This window comes from Rhincodon typus, chromosome 18 (genome assembly GCF_021869965.1).
Source record: "Rhincodon typus isolate 14 chromosome 18, sRhiTyp1.1, whole genome shotgun sequence".
Classification (NCBI taxonomy): Eukaryota; Metazoa; Chordata; class Chondrichthyes; order Orectolobiformes; family Rhincodontidae; genus Rhincodon; species Rhincodon typus.
This window is the reverse complement of record NC_063349.1, coordinates 18838034-18846344: the sequence shown is the minus strand read 5'-3', so window position 1 is coordinate 18846344 and position 8311 is coordinate 18838034. Positions and strand designations below refer to the sequence as shown.

General features: G+C 40.6%; 1 protein-coding gene across 4 annotated transcripts in view; it reads left to right on the top strand.

The window, feature by feature from the left end:
- Positions 1–283: 283 nt before the first annotated feature.
- The window catches only part of LOC109937246 (protein FAM118A), a 47304-nt gene continuing 39276 nt past the window's right edge, over positions 284–8311 (top strand). Inside the window, exons 1-2 of one of the 4 annotated variants that reach the window (XM_048607789.1) lie at positions 284–774; positions 4859–4911. The gene's annotated coding sequence lies outside the window, so the exon portion shown is untranslated. The remainder of the gene's footprint in view (positions 775–4858; positions 4912–8311) is intronic. The other 3 variants (XM_048607790.1, XM_048607788.1, XM_048607787.1) reach the window with 3 other exon arrangements.

Genomic DNA, 8311 nt, shown 5'->3' with positions numbered 1-8311 from the left:
AAAGGCCCTAGAAGTTTTGATTTCTAATATTTGTAGCATTTTGTAACTATGTCAACCAAAAGATTTTCTCATGATTGAGCTACGTAATATTTTGAATATGAAAATAAAGACACTAGTGCTAATTTAATCTAATTTCATATGGTGGTTAGAATAAAACGAGTTAACTTTGAATTTACGAAAAACTGACCCTCGGAATGTTTGAACCGTATGAAATGAGATAAAACGATGCAACTGCGGCACCCCCTTCGAACCTGTTTTATAACTGAAGACTTTCTGTAAAGCTGGCAGAGCAGCAGCGGAACCTTTTTTTGGTTCCATTTACTGCAGCGTGTCGAGGGGAGTTTGGGCGGACAGGGTTTTTGGGTGCGCACTCGCCGGGTTCGTGTGGCGATTTAAAGAAAGGAATCGGGAATTATTTGAAAAGAGCTCCGCGTGACAAGTGACGCTTGTTTGCTTGTGTCCGCGAGCTTGTTCTCGGGGGGGGGATACAACCGCTAGCGCTCGAGCGGGGCAGGAGAGTCAACAGCCGGTTCCCAACCAGCATACAGCCGGCCTTGGACATTTATGCCGGATTTAGAGCTACGAAAAGAGTACGCATTTAAGTTGCTCTATCACCTTTGTTTAAGTTGGTAATGCAGTTTGTATTTCTCTTGTGAAGAAATAAGGGAAGGCTAGCAGAAGGCGTTGCAACACCTTTGTTCGTTTCTTCGAGCTGCCACCCTGTTCCTCCCTCCGAGTTGACGCTACTCGTTCCGAGGAAGGAAACAAATGCAGGTAGGAAGTATATAGTTTTGACGCGCGCAAAAAAAAACAAAAGTTTTTGAAAATCAGAGACCTCTGTCAACTACTAGTGAATAATTCCCCTTTGAAATGTTTCTTCATCGATTTTGATTGCAGTAACTTCAAAATGTGTCATTTTAACCATTTTAAACTGTGGTATTTTCGTAGTTCTTAACTTTTCAGCTGATCATATTGTGAAAAAATAACCTACCTCTCCAGATTGCTTCTATAGTTTTGGATAACTTTGTGAAAATAAACTTCTTCAGAATACAATAGTCCTTGTCAGCTGATTGCGAAAAAGTTATTTATGTTAATTATGACTGTATTTTGCCCTATTGAATGAAATGTTGTTCAATATTGCCAAGCTGGTTGATTTGATACGTAACAATACTTAGGTAGGAAATTGATGTGGCAGAATCCTCTTCTAAAATTTATTTATTTTGGCATTACTGACAAACACAGCAATTACTGCCTATCCCTCGATGAGGTATTCTGCATTCTTTGCAATCCAGAAAGCTTGCTGAAGTCAGCATTGTTGCTATGGGTTGGGAGTCACCTGTAGGTTAGACTAGGTAAACCAGATTTACTTCCCTATTCTGCTGTTGTCCAATAAGATTTTGATGCTACCAAATTTGTCATCATAATTGTCATTTGATATGGTTTGTCTGCAATATTAATATGTAAAAATTGTCTTTGCTTTTGTTTTAAAAAGTTTTGGACTGAAATGAGAACTGTTTTAAAAGCTTGCTTATGATTTGAAAACAAGTAACCTGACAGTCATGGTGAGTATTGTATAGATAATTTGGATTGTAGGTGAACTGGAGTTGAGGGGTTATGTGCAGATACTGCTCAGTAACAACAATAAGTTGATTAATCAATGGACTAGTGACCATTATTGATGACAAAAGCCTTTTGCCTGCCAGCATCCTGATTCTCAGGTAATTGAACAGCTTGGGACTGGGAACAAGATGCAGAGTGAAGTTACTTGATCCCACCAGTATGGGAGTTGTGTCTCTGTTCTCTGCAGTCAAAGCCCACTTTGACCGAAGAAAACCAGTTCATTTTCCTTCAGCAGTTGTAGTCAGCTGTGACTTTTTTGACTGATTTAAGACAGAGACCTTTTATAAGGTAACCAGCCACCTTGTGTCTCTTGCGAACCAGTGGAAGCAACCAAAGGAAGACAGCTGAAAAACAACGTTCTGTTCAGCATAAGAATCATCTCAGCAACCAGTGAATAGAAACCTCAAAATCGCCTCCCAGCTTTCCCCTGCCCATAACCTACTTTTTCTTGTCTTTGTTTGCCTGTCTGTAAGGGGAAGTTTATAAGGGGATTAGGAGCCTTAATTTGAGGTGAGGCCATGGCCTAGTGGTATTTTCGCTGATGGTTAATCCAGAGACCCATGTAATGTTCTGGGAACCCGGGTCAAATCCTGATATAGCAGATGGTGGAATTTTAATTCAAAACAATCTGAAACTAAGAGTCTAATGATGACCAAAATCCATTGTTGTTGTCAGAAAACCCCATCTGGTTCAATAATGTCCTTTTAGGGATGGAAACTGCCATCCTTACCTTTTGGCCTACATGTGACTCCAGACCCACAGCAATGTGGTTGACTTTTAAATGCCCTCTGGGCAATTAGGGATGGGCAATAAATGCTGGCTTAGCTAGTGATGCCCTCATCCTGTGAATGAATAATAAGAAAAATCATGGTGTTTGTTTGGCAGTAGCTTATAACTCTTTACAGAATCTAAAGACATTATTTCTTGTCATAAATATTAATTCTTGTTCAGTACAGGAATTTCATCTGTGCTTTCTATCAACCTGGGTCTGAGAATCCAGTAAATTGGGAATTTTGTGTACTTTTAAAATCTTTAACTTTTGTGATGATTTATGGAAAGAGCAAGGCTTGATTTCCAGTGAGTCATGCTAAAACAAAAGTACTATTCTTTTGAAAATGGAATTGAGGTTATAAACTGTAATCACCTAAGACTGATCCACTTGCTGCCTGAATCAGAAAAACAGATTCAAAAGGTCCAATTAAGGAGGGATCCCTGGTCTCAGGCTGCAGTGTTGGTGGCAAAGTTGAAGTCAACTGATGCCGTAACCCTATGTTCATTATGGCCAGAATATGGAATAAAGGACTCCTTCCTCTTCCTACCTTCTTCACTCAAACTAGCCAAGGAGATACTTGAAAGGTCAACACTGGCAGATAGAAGGCTTAGGCTGGCGTGATTCTTTAGCTGCCAGGGAAAGGCCATGGGTCCTCTTCCTAAAATACAGGTGCAGGAGAGGGCCTGACAAAATCCTGGACAGAGACTGCGGAGCAGGTCCGTAACCACCGAGTCATTCCTCCACCCCAAAGCTGGATGCAGTGGAGGAAGCAGGTCAGTGACCTTTTTTTTTTTAAATCTGTCAATACCATTACTCCATACCTGCTTTCATCTTATATGCGATAACATGAGCGGGACTGCTTGGTACATCCATTCTGTGGCTAAAGGAGTCATGCAGCAGTACCATATTTTATCTGAGTCAGAAGCTCCCATCTGTCTTTGGCCCCTCAAGGTCCTTTGACCATATGTGCTAGTGGCATTCTTGCACTCTCATCATGGACTGGTGGCCCTCAGCCACAGGAAGCATGGCTGGGATGAGGAAATTGTATGCTCTTAACCTTTGCATGTTGAGTTCTCATGCAGCTCAGGATTGTTTTCTGGTTGGAAAAACTGAGACACTTCTGAGGAGGAAGGATCCTCAGAAGGTCCAGTGTCGTGTAACTTCCTGCATTCTTTACCAATGCAGATATTCTTTTCTTGGGGTGTGTGCTGTTGGCTGGATTCAGGGTTGTGATTCAGATTTGGATGTGCACAAATAGCTGGAAGAGTCTTTGACAGCTGAGGCCACAGACAGTCAAAGGACTGAGGGAGACTCTGTTCAAGATAATATGCTTTGGATTTGCCTGCAACACAACAACAACGCTTAAATGGAGATCATTTAATATTTTTGGAGCTGCTAGAGGCTGTGCACGCCCTGTGCAGATTGTGGAGAAATTAGTCTAAGCCATGACTGTTGCCATGTCTTTGGCCCTGCACATATTCTTCTAAGTGACTTGTGAATGAAAAATAGCTCTAGCAGAACTCTAATTGGATGCTAGTGATTGACGCAGGCCTCCGTGCTATTGCCTTGTCCATGAACTTAGTATAATGTTGGCAAAAATGAGGGGGTATGAGGTGCCTGGACTCTTTGTTGCAGGTCCTTGCCCTTCACAGAGGTGCAGGGAGTTAGGTCTGTGCCCTTAATTTCAAAGGGAAGAGGAGTGGCTGCTTTCCATTTCTAGAACTTAAGCAGGGGGGCACTCCTCATTTAGACTGTGGCTCCAGCCCCTGAATAGAATCATCATCTCAAAATGACTCTTGAGACAGAAGAAGGTCTTGCAGAGGACAGCTATCAAAGCTGTTTCAATCCACAAGGCGAAACAAATAGCTGCCAGCCTGCTGTTCAGTTCATAGGAAAACTTTCTATCGAGACCTAATAAAAGCACCTAACTGCATTTGGGATATGTGGATAATTAAAATATTTAGATTTTAAAGCTTCTTTTCAGATGAGCTCCTCAAATATTTGGGAAGATAGTTTGGATTGTAATTTGATGTACTTGCTATAACTTTCAACACACTAAATTCCACACCTCGTTAATTAAATTCAGTGGTATGGGATTCAATATAAGCTTTAGGAATGGATTAAACAGCTAACTAAAAGGTAAGAAAGAACAAGTATTAATTAGTCAAATTGTGTACACGGGAGTGGGACCTGGGATTACTGGGTTTGGACACCTGAGTACTGCAGAGACTCAGTAGGTAGTTCATACTAGACAAACGTAGTCTTTAAAATACATATTAGGAAATTTTGTCATGCAAAACATGATCGAATGTGGATTATAGAATAAACTTCCTGAAAATAAATACTCCAATCATTGGACAAGTAATTCACTGTTATACTTGCATATATTGAGATCTTTTTGAATGGATGAATCAAAGTGGATAAATTACCTTCCTCATCTGTAATTATCTTTTGACTTTTGTACAGGGACAGAAAAGGGAATAGGGATAAACAGAACTACCGACACGTATACGGATAAAGTGAGTTTTATGTTTTTGACTGTCGAGAATGGCCTTTATTCTTACAAGTGAATAGAATATAAAGGTGATCTGAGAATTTTTTTTTAACAAACTTTTAGTCCAGAAGATGTGTTTTTGCCATGTATGTCCATCCGTGGATTAACATCAATGTGGAGGTGTGAGTATAAAGAGGCTCACTATGATGCATTAGTTGTACTAGTCTGACTGAAAAGTTAAATTGGGCGTAGGGAAGGAAAAGTGATGAATTGACTAAAATTTAAATCTGAGTTATTGGGGATTCCTAAAAACCAAATTTTATAAAAATATGTGTATGTGTGTATATAACCTGCTTGGATGCTCTTATGGATTCTACTTTGTGTAGAAATTAAGAACTGTGTCTTTTTTTAAGAGGCTATTCAAAGTAAGAAATTGTTAGAAATCATCTCTCCAAAATATGTGCCCAAAATGCCTGGGAAAATACCATCATTTGGCAATAGCACAAGGTTCTATTCGGCGGAATGAGCACAAGCCTAGCCTGTCCAACCTATTCATGTCACGTATTTGCCTGGTAAACCTTCACTGAACTGCTTCCGATGAATGCCATCCTTCTTTAAATAAGGTGACCAATCATGCTCCATATAATAATCATTATCTCCTGACTTTTGTATTCACTATGTGACAGGAGGGCACAGACTGTACAAATGGAAGAGTGCACCTGGAAAAATAGTAAAAAGACAGAATTCCTGTCAAGATTCTGTTCCATTCTCCCAATTCCTCCGTCTCCATTGCATCTGTTCCGATGATGCCAACTTCGACATGGGTACCTCTGAAATGTCCACTTTCTTCCTCAACTGCGGATTCCCGAACACCGTAGTCCAACACATCTCCCACACTTCGGCCCTCATCCCCTCTCCCACGACTGTGATAGGGTCCCCCTTATCCTTACCTACTAAGCCCCCATCATCCATATTCAGAGGATCATTAGCCACCAATACCGCCACCTCCAGGCACACATTCCCCTCCCCTCCCTTGATAGCCTTCCCTCCGGGACACCCAGGTCCACTCCTCCTTCACTCCCAAATTCTCCCCCACAGTCCCATGGCACCTTCCCCTGCAACTGCAAAAGATGTAACACCTGTCCATTTACTTCCTCCTTCCTCGGTATTTAGGGCCCAGATACACTTTCCACATGAAGCAGTGCTTTACCTGCACTTTAATCAATCTAGTTTACTCCATTTGCTGTTCACATTGTCTACATTGGCAAAATGAAGCATAGACTGGGTGACTGCTTCGCAGAACATCTATCGCAAAACAGACCCTGAGCTTCCAGTTGCCTGCCACTTCAACACACAACTTTGTACCTGCCAACAGCTCTGTCTCAGGCTTGCTGTAGTGCTCCAGCAAAGCTCAGTGCAAGCTGAAAGACCAGTACCTCATTTTTCTGCTTGGGAACTCTACAGCCTTCTAGATTCAATATCAGGTTCAACAGTTTTTAGGCTTAAGCTCTCCCATGTCCTTACCCCAAACCCCCGTACACCAGGCCTTGTTGTCACATGGTCTGCTATTACACACAACCCATTGTTAGCCATGAACAATCCCTATTAACAGCTATTCATCCTCCTAGCTTGATTGCTATCTACTCCATTGTCGGTTCAAATGTCCTCCCCTCTCTGAACGCTGTCTCCACTGTTTTACTCCGTACTCCCTGTCTTCTGCATAAAAACCAACATTTTCCCAGCTGCCATTGGTTCTGAGGAAGAGCCGTTGGTCTCAAAACGTTAACTCTGATTTCTGTCCACAAAATGCTGCCAGACCTGTTAAGCTTTCCAGTACTTTCTATTTTTTGTTTCAGAATTAAAGGTGCTTAATCTGAATGCATGCTGCATTTGTCACAGATTGGATGAAATGATGGCACTAATAGAAACAGATTAGCATGATGTGACTGCTATTACAAGTTGAGGTTGTGAAGTGATCTCATCTGAGACCTGAGCTTCACTAACCACAAGGAATGGGGTAAATCTGTTTTAAAAAATGAATGAGATCAAGATAGTAGTGAGCAATTATTTTACTTTAGAGGATCATGATTTAGAATTGGCTTGTATGGAAATAAGGAACAGCCAAAAAAAAGTTACCTATTGGAATTGTTTATAACGCCATAACAGTAGATACATTGTAGGCCTGATAAAAAATCAAAACATAATGAAAACTTGGAAGAAAAATGTTACCTCTTGGCAATTTGAATCATCTTGTAGATCGGAAGAATGAAATTGGCAAAAATAGTTTCGGCGATGAGTTCATAGTGTATTCAGGGCAGTTTCTTAGAATACATTCCGGATCAATTCAGGTAGCAGCCAATTTTATACTTGGCAATGTGTAATAAAACAGAATTCATAAATGATCTACCTGTATAGTGAAGAATCTATGTAAAAATCCTGAGAATTGGGATTCATAAATGCAAATAAAGGCTCGGAAATAAGTGACAAACGTTTAAGGAGATATTTCAAAACTCTGATCAAAGATATCTTCCATTGAGAAACAAAGACCGAGAGATACACCATTTTTGGCTATCTAAGAAAATTAAGGATACCAAGTTTAGTGATCGTATGAAGATTGAAATATTTTAGGAATAATGACCAGAAAGAGAGAAGAATTAGAGGAGAAGAGAGAGCTAGCAAGAACTAAAAAAACAGTAGGACAATAAGCTCTATGAGCAAAATTAGGCCATTCAGCTCATTAGTGAAACAGACTCCATGAGATCATGGCTGATCTAATGACCCTCCACTCCATTTTCCTAACTTTCTACACATATGCTATAATAGAAAATTAAGAAAGCTAATAAAATTATCATTCATTGCAAGGAAATTGAATACAAAGTGAGGAAGTTATGCTTATTATATGGGGTACTCTTGATCACCTTTGTTTAAAGAAGGATGACATTCATTGGAAGCAGTTCAGAGAGGGTTTACCGAACTAATACCTGACGTGGACAGTTGGACAGGATAGGCTTGTACCTATTAAAAGGTTAGCAGAGTAAGAAGCAATCTGGTTTTTTAAAAAAAATGTCATAAGGCTTCCTGACAGAGTAGATGTGGAGAGGATGCTCCCTTTTACAGGAGATTCTAGAACTACGGATCGCCATTGAAGCACGAGATTGCCCACTTGAGTGGACAGTGAGGAAGCAACTTATTTTTTCCTCACAAATGTCAGTCTTTGGAACACTCTTCCCGACAGGAACAAATATTTGGGCACTCGAGTCTAGCATTGAACCCACAAATGAATGAATGTAATCAGAAGTACAGATTGAGTCAAAGATAGTAGGAACTGCAGATGCTGGAGAATCTGAGATAACAAGGTGTAGAGCTGGATGAACACAGCAGGCCAAGCAGCATCATAGGAGCAGAAAGGCTGACGTTTCGGGCCT